Raw genomic sequence first — 8,749 nt, 5'->3', positions numbered from 1 at the left:
GTCTAAGACAGTAGTGATAGAAGCAGATGCATGTGCAAACTGATAGACACCAGCTACTAAGAAAGAAAGTCCCACAGAAGAAATTAACAAGACCAAGACCCTATTTTATCATTTTATCTCCCAACATTAATAAATTTTTAGAAAATAAAGTCATTGCCATAAAGTTGGAACCCATTCATAGATGACCCTCCAGCAGGTTTTCAGAGGCTGTAAATTGTGCGAGAGGAGATTGTCCATCTTTGTCCCATAAAGCAACTGGTGGATTAGAACTGCCCCCCTTTAAGTTGGCAGAACAACTCTTTACCACCAGGTCACTTATTTCTATTCTTCAAAGATAGTCAATTTATAGTGTTTTGTTACAACAGCACTAGGTAACTATGGCAGGCCTAATAAGGGCCCTATCATTACTTCCCCTTATTCTACAAATAAGAATACTAAGCCATACAGACTTAGGAGTAAAATTGCCAAAAATGAGAGGTAACAAGATTCAAATCCACGTAGTCTGGATTCGGAGTCCATGCATGGTCTTTATTACCAAACAGAGCTAACAGCACTAGCCCCACCCCATCTCATCGTTTTTTTGACCCATTTTTTTTGACAGTGCTTATGCAACAGCAATCAGTCATTGCTAAATTTTGGCCTCTAAATGTTAGCTTGGAATGCGAATATGAGGTTTGAGTCAATATCTTCTTCTTAAGCATTTGATTAAGATAGGTTTGTAATCTGGATTCCTGTATCCTTCTTCATCTTCCTTCAAAATTGCTTTATCACACAGCCTGGAGCAATTTCTGAACTCTGAAGGGTCCTGAGAGGCTTCTGAGGCCAGGCCTTCACAGTCACCTCATCCCCCTCCCCTGGACAGAGGACACTGGGCCATTGAGGTCTTCTCTCCCCTACACCAGGGGCAGGAATGCTGGAGCAGGAGCACACTGAAGTCATTCATGTTAACACTGGCCCGCCGGGCCACCCTGCTGCTGGGACACACCATTGTTTAGGCATATGTCTAGAGTCCTTTGAGTTTTTAGAGGAAGGACAGTCTAACTTGGCTCTTTTAGTTACAATCTAAGGAAGAAGACAAATGAAGTTTCAGATTTTCGGGTGATTTTTTGTGTAATCTTGAAGGTTTCTCTTCTTAATCAGCTGCCTCTCGGCATCGTTCAAATGCAGACTTCTTTTTCTGTGACACTGGTAACCGACATGTGTCTCCTCACAAGTGCAACATTTGCCTCAGAATGCTGGGCAAGTGAATAGTTGTTTAAAAATCTACATTATTAAGTTAGAAAACTTTTGTTGTTGTTGTCATGCAACCAATTTTATCTTTCACAAGAGAAACAGGAGTTTCTCTCTGGCTTTATCAAAACTCCAGAGCAGCTAACCTTGGAGAATATTTCAGCTACTTTATATCCAAATAGCACTATCTGGTTTTGTGAAAAGCCATGTGCTTATTCTCATAAATGTGTTGAAAACATCAAACTTCTGTAGTCCAGGCTCTTCAAGCAGCCCATCAAACTTACTTCAGAAATGACACATTTGGGGGTAGAACTTCCTATTTTAGAAACCACATAGATCCCCGCCCATTCCCCTTCCAATAATTCAGTAAGCTGATTACGTATATTTTTCTGTTGGGTTTTCTCCTTTCCCCACCCCATTGCAATTGACATTTTATGTCAAATACTACCAAGTCCTGGGGAACTCAGAGGAATCCAGTTACACTAAGATTCATTTATTTGTCATTTCTTTTTCCTTATTATTAAGATCATTCTAATTTGGTGCTTTGCAATCAGGATCTGGGAAATATATTATTGCCCCATTATAGGAAATTAGCAGAAAACAGATTTACTGATGTGATTACTATATAGATTTTTTTCTCTCTCTCTCTCTCTTTTTCATTGTCATTAAATCAGAACTGACTCATCACTGACCCTCTATTGGGTTTGCGGAGGATGTAAACAGACTGAAAAGACATTGTCTATCTGTCTTCCTCGGAGCAGCTGATGGATTTGAACTCCCTGTCCTTGGGTTGGCAACACAACACCTTGCCCACTAGGCACTAGAGATCCCTAAGTTTTCTTTCCCGTGCTTTCGAAAGAGGAAACTCCTGCCGCTCAGTTTTCTGCTTTCATGCTGGAAACTGAGGGGGCCCTGGGGGTGTGGTCCACATGGAGTTGTGCTGCTAACCTAAACACTGTGGGCTCTGGTAGATTGAATCCACCAGCTGCTCCTAAGGGAGGGAAAAGATAAGCAATCTTTTCTCTTTGGTATTTACAGCGTTGGAAACCAAAAGAAGGGTTGCTGCGATTGGGATTTGACTCAACAGTCATGAGCAGGTGATATAGGAGACCATAGTTTGATTCCCAGTCAGTGCACCTTGTGCTCAGGCACCACTCATATATTAATGGAGACTTATGTGTAGCTGTGACGCTGAACAGGTTTCCGCAGAACTGCCAGACAATGATGGACTAGGAAGAAAGGCCTGGCAATCTGCTTCCAAACATCAGCCATGAAAATCTTACAGATCTCAGTAGCCTGATTCACAGCCAGTCATCAGGATGGTGGTGCAGGGATGGACAGCATTTTGTTCCATGATATATGGGGCCACTGTGAGTTAGGGGCCATTTGACAGCAGCTAACAAGTTGAAAATGAAGACAGCCTGATTTTACAGCCTCATTCTTCACAGGGATCTGAGCTTTGATTGGGCCGACTACGCTCATTGTTTATGATTACTCTCCACATTAGTTCTCAGTAACGAAGGGTAAGACTATGTTTGAATGGGCACTGCCTCCCTAACATGGATTCAGCCTCTATTCACATGCTTTCTCTGCATCGTGGTCAGCACCATGACACTTTTCCTCACGGCCTCAGTCTGCCCTGCTGAGATCTGGGTTTAAATTCTTGCTCTATAGTAAGAAATCTGAGCTAGAAACTTTTACAGAGGGTACTTGTCTATTTCCTCTCTTTCACAACCCATCGAACACCCCAAAAAACAGATCAAGCCCCCTGCCATCGAGAAGCCCCTGACTAATGACAACCTCCAGGACAGCGTGTAAGTGCCCCTCAGGATTTTGAAAGCTGTGAATAAGATGTGAAAGCAGACTGGCACTATTTTATCCTTCCAGGCTGTCGAGTTTGAACTGCCAACCTCTATCCACAATCATGTGTTGCCTTCATGTTACTCTGACTCATGGTCACCCTCTACATGTGTGGTGTTCGAGGCTGAGTTTACAGAAATAGATTGTCAGGCCTTTCTCCTCAGACACCCGTGAGAGGACTGGAATCTCCAACCTTGCAGTTAGTTAGGAGCCAAATGGATTCATTGTATCATGCAGGCAGAGAGGTCCAACCCAAATTGTTATTAATAGGTGCCATCCTCTTGATCTCTAATAGTGTATTTTTTAAGAAGCCACTTTTGATTCTAGCATCTTCCTGCTTACAATCAATCTTTCAATGGCTGTCCATTGTGTGTGCGTTAGAACCAGAGCTCTTCTTCCTCTTAAGCCCTCCACCGTGACCCGACAGTGCCTGGCTGCCTGAATTGTTCCCCACACTCTCAAACTCTACTATCACCTATAGTCAATGCACTTAGCTCCTGACTGGCACGTACACAGTGAGATAGCTCACTGATCCACACCTTGAGTCCTGGTATCCCTTCTGAAGGACCTCCCTGCTCTTCTCCCCATCCATGGTCTACTGCAGCTCACCTTGAAGCAATATTTGCTCTGCATCTCCCCTCGTCATCATTCACTCTCCCAGAACCCCATACGCCTATCTCCAAGGTCTCTAAATCCACTGCACTTAATGTCATTTTCTGCTGATTCTACCTCATCTTCCAGGCCCAGAGTCTACCTCTCCAGCCCAGCTCATATCTGTCACAAAGTGGATATCCAGGAAGTGTTTGTTGGTCAGGCTCAAAGCAGTTCCTAGGCTATTAAACTTCCATAAATATTAAATTCAAATTTTGCTTTGTAAAATATTGTTAAATTCTTTTTAATACTATGACACAATAAATTTAAATTTCTTGCTTATATGACCAACTGCAGACGAACATGTTAAGTGTGTCACAAAAGACTTTTTGTAAAGACCTCTATACAGTTCTTGCTGCTTGTTTAGAGAATATTCCAAGGCTGCGTGGCTGGTGCTTTAAAAACTGTTGCAGTTTACAGGCCTTTATCTCTGTGAATTCAGAATGTATTATTAGAATGTGACCAAAGGAAACCGCAGAATTAAACTCAACACTGAGGTTAGCAAGTGGTGTCCCATTGTCTCAATTTTTTCCCTTCCCCTCCCCCATTTATTAGCTTGTAATTTTTACTGATTGGGAAGCATTTTGTTCTGCTACACACAAGATCATTATGACTTGTACCCACCTCAACAACACCTAAAAACAACAACACTTCTTACTGACTTTGCTCCATGATTCAACTATAATAAATGTGAAGTTAGCAATCTAAATGTATACTAAGAAAATGCACCTTTAATCATTTGATGTTTTAAGTATTAGTGAAGATGTTTAACTCTTTCTTTAAAAATTTGAGCTAAACAACAAGAAGTGGACCTGGGATGGAGGTAACCACTCGCCAAGGAAATAAAGCAACTGGCTGAGATTAAGTCTGGTAAAGTAATGAAAGTTTTAGAAGGATTTGCGAAGAATAATGTAGAGTTTTACTGAGGGAAGAGGAAGATCGGGCAGCTTAGTGGTAAGACGCTGTGGTCACACAACAGTTGAGGGAGGAGAGAAAGCAGGAAGCAACTCCAAGTCCCTCTGTCCACTCAGGATCCCTAATCTCAAAACATGATAAACCAGAGCCAAAGCCACAGCCATCAAGGTCATTCCAAGGAATGGAACCCTCACTCGGTTTCTGAGTAAGAGCTAAAAGCCTCGTCCTTTTCCTGCTGAGCAACTGATAGATTTGAACTATTGGCTGCTTGAGTTATGTGTCCAACATGTAACTCATTGTGGCACCGGAGCTCCTTCCCAAAAGCTGGCCATTTAATCACACATTGCTATCAAGTCAGAGCTAACTTGCAGCTGATCCTCCACTGAGTTTTCAGAGGTTGTAAACAACCTCTAAAAATCCAATGAAAAAAGAGAAAGAGATTACCCATCTTTCTCCAACAGAGTGGCTGGTAGATTTGAACTGCCTACCTTTGGGTTGGAAGCTCAGCTCTTTATTTGTGTGTGTGTGTGTGTGTGTGTGTGTGTGTGTGTACAAACAAATCAGAGCTGACTGGTACAAGAGGAGATTGCCCCTCCTTCTCCAGCAGAATATCTGGTGGATTCGAACTGCTTACCTCTGGGACTGCAGCACAGCTTCTTGCCACTAGGCCACCAGAGCTCTTTGGCGGCATAGCTCTTGACTCACTAGGCTACCAGATCTTCCTGCAAATTGTAGTAGTAGTAGTTTTTTGTTGTTGTTGTTAGGTGCCATTGAGTTGAGTACAACTCCTTGTGAACTCTGAACTCTGTCCTGTTCTGTGCCATCTTTATCATTTCTGACATACTGAGACCCATTGCAGCAGTCAACCTATCAATCTATCTGGTTGAGGGTCTTCCCATTTTTTGCTGGCCCTGTATCTTTCCAAGCATGATGTACATCCCCAGGGAGTAGCCTCTCCTAACAACTTGCCCAAAGTATGTGAGACAAAGCTTTATCATCTTTGCCTCCAAGATGCATTCTGGCTTTACTTTCTCTAAGTCATATCTGTTCTTCTGACAGAGAAGTAGATGTGTCTTATTATCTTTATTAAAATGGATTGGCCTCTGCTTTGATGTTGGGAAGTCCCTTGAGTAATAGATGTTCATGTCCTTGTGTGTTAAATGCTGAAGGATAGACTCTATCTCTTTACATTCTACAATGGAAGTCTCAAAGTGCCCAGCTCTGAGAGGAAAAATCTCTCTCTCATTGCCTGCAAGTCAGAACCAACCCATAGCCAACCCTCCAGCAAATTTTTAGAGGCTTTAAATCACACAGGAGGAGATTGCCTATCTTTCTTCCATGGAGCAGCTAGTGTATTCGAACTGCCTTCCTTTGGACTGGCAGTGCAACTTCTTAACTCTTAGGCCACCAGAGAGCTCCCTTGAAAGGATATAGCTTACAGAAACTCTAATTTTAGGCTATTTGTGAAGACCTGATGGAGCTAATCAAGGATAGCATGGTCCAGTGGCTGGGCTCCTCTCTCAAGAATTGGAGGTAGAACCTGTGAGTAGCACAAAGATCTCCCTTCCTTCTCTCTCCTCCAGCCTTCCTGCCAAATAAGTAATGTGGCTTGGCTATCCACCTGGGCTTTCGTCCCCCATCCCTTGGTCCTTCCACTGAGTCTCCTACTCTTTGAATGAACAAATGTAGACTGGTCCTCAGGCGCTGTACTAGATTCCCTCCGTGGGGCTTTCTTGAATGCTTCTTACTGACACTTGCTGAAATCCCCCACACTAAATATACCCTTTCCTTGGTTCTGTTTTCCTCTTAATTTATAATCTTATCGAGTCCTTTCACACTGAAACTGCATGGAAATGAGGATTCGCTGCCCCAGAAGATCCCATTGAGTTCTGCTCCTGACTTAACTGCACCTGGTTTTCCCCTGCAGCTTGAATGACACCATCTTCTCAAAGGTCACCAGGGACTTACTTCCTGATTTTAAAACCCAGCAGCCTTTTGTCAGCCCCGCATGCTCACTGCGGTTTCTGTTGTCACCAATCAGCACTGAGAACTGTTCTCCCATCCTTGAAATGTTCTTTACTTTTGTGATTTCATCTCCTGCTTCTCCTTCACTTCTGGCCTCTCCAAGGACTCCTCCTGCTCTTTCACCAAAACTTCTACCTTTTCTCCAACTTTGACACCTATGTTTAAAGCTTCAGGTGTTAGGATTCTGCTAAATTCATTTTTTAACTGTGAACATCTTCCATTCTCATTGCCCTTGAGTCAATTCTGACTCATGATGACCTCATGGGAGTCAGCAAAGAACTGTGCTCCACAGAGCTTTCAATGGCTGCTTTTTCAGATTGCCAGGAAAGTGAAACATCCAAAACATGTCTGAAGCAAAGGTCCACGAGATGTGATTTTTAAAAAATGAGCATTCTTTTCTAAGTTCCAAGACCACATGCCCGATATTTTATCAAGCATCTCTCCATGGTAGTGACCACAGCACACACAGCATGTTCCCTCCACAGACACCATCCTAAGTTCCTCAGCCAGCACAATCCTCCTCTCCTGTGCCCACGTCCTGTGCAAACATTTTGTTAATTTTATATGTCTGCTCCTCAAGATTGGCTCCATAATACAGGGGATCCACTTTAAAACTTGTGAAAGTTTTTGTTTAAAATTATTAAGGATTTTGAGACAGAGACACAAAACACTAAACCAGTTATAGGACGCATTGGATGGTGGGTTTCCACCTTCACCCTTGAAGTCAATAATGTTCCTCTGCTGAGTCACTCTTATCCAGTCTTCTTCTTACTCCACTGAAACCCAAGTCAGTAGCTGTCTAGATTTCACCAGTAGTCTTCTGTGACCCCCACATCCCAAAACAACTTGCCTGAGAATTCCTAGTCAGTGACTTCTTACTATCCTCTGTTCAGAACTTTTGATATTATCTCAGTCCTTAGCAAATTGGGCACTGGTTCTGCAGACTCTCTGTGAAGTTCTGAGTTCTTCACTTGACTTCTACTCATTACCCTACTCCTACATGAAGCTTGCAGAAATATTCTAACAGCTTTTCCTCAACCCTATGCATTTGTTTGGACTGTTGGATGTTTTGGGAATCTTATAGGCTTTCTTTTTCCAAATAGTGTTTTCTAGCCTCTAACCTGGGTCTGATCTCTTCTCTGTGGTCAACCTCACAGGTTCCATGATCATATTGAATATTAATATGTCCAAGTGTCAAGAAGAAAAAGCAATGGGAAGAAATCAAGAAGTTAAGGAGCAGAAAAGAAGATTTCAAAGGGTCACTCAGGAAGACAAGGCAAAACATTATAATGAAATGTGCAAGGAGCTGGAGTCAGAAAATCAAAAGGGCCAAACTCACTCAGTATTTCTTAAGTTGAAAGAACTGAAGAGTAAATTCAAGCCACGAGTTTCAATGCTTAAGGTTGCTATGGGCAGAATATTGAATGATTCGGAAGCATTAAAGATGATAGAAGAATATATCAGTTGTTCATACATAACTGGGTCTATTTCTGGGTTCTCAATTCTGTTTCATTGGCCTGTGTGTCTGTAATTTTACAAGTACCATATTGTTTTGCTTACTACTGCTGTGTAATAGGTTTTGAGATCAGGGAGTGCTAGGCCTCCAACCTCATTTTTGTTTCTCAGAAGTGTTTTGCTTATTCAATCTTTTACCTCTCCAAATAAATTTGATAATTTATCTTTTAATCACCTTAAAAAATGAATTTGATATCTGGATGGGGATTGCGTTGAACATGTAGATTGCTTTTAGTAGGATTGTCATTTTCACAATATTGAGTCTTCTTATCCATGAACAGGGCAAATTTCTTTTATTTATGTAGGTTTGTTTGGTGTGTGTGTGTGTGTGTTGCAGAAATGCTCTGTCGTTTTCTTTGTATAGGTCTTTTGTATCTCTAGTTAGGTTCACTCCCAAATGTCTCAATTTGTGATAGGCTATTGTATATGGTATTGCTTTCTTGATTTCCTTCTCTAAGTTCTCTTTGTTACTGTAGAGGAATTCTATTGATTTTTGGATATTGATCTTATATCCTGCCACTCTACTAAATTGGCCTATTAACTCTAACAGGTT

Source organism: Elephantulus edwardii, unplaced genomic scaffold, assembly GCF_000299155.1.
Source record: "Elephantulus edwardii isolate Elephantulus edwardi_28Jun2011 unplaced genomic scaffold, EleEdw1.0 scaffold00036, whole genome shotgun sequence".
Classification (NCBI taxonomy): Eukaryota; Metazoa; Chordata; class Mammalia; order Macroscelidea; family Macroscelididae; genus Elephantulus; species Elephantulus edwardii.
Note: the sequence above shows the minus strand (reverse complement) of the source record.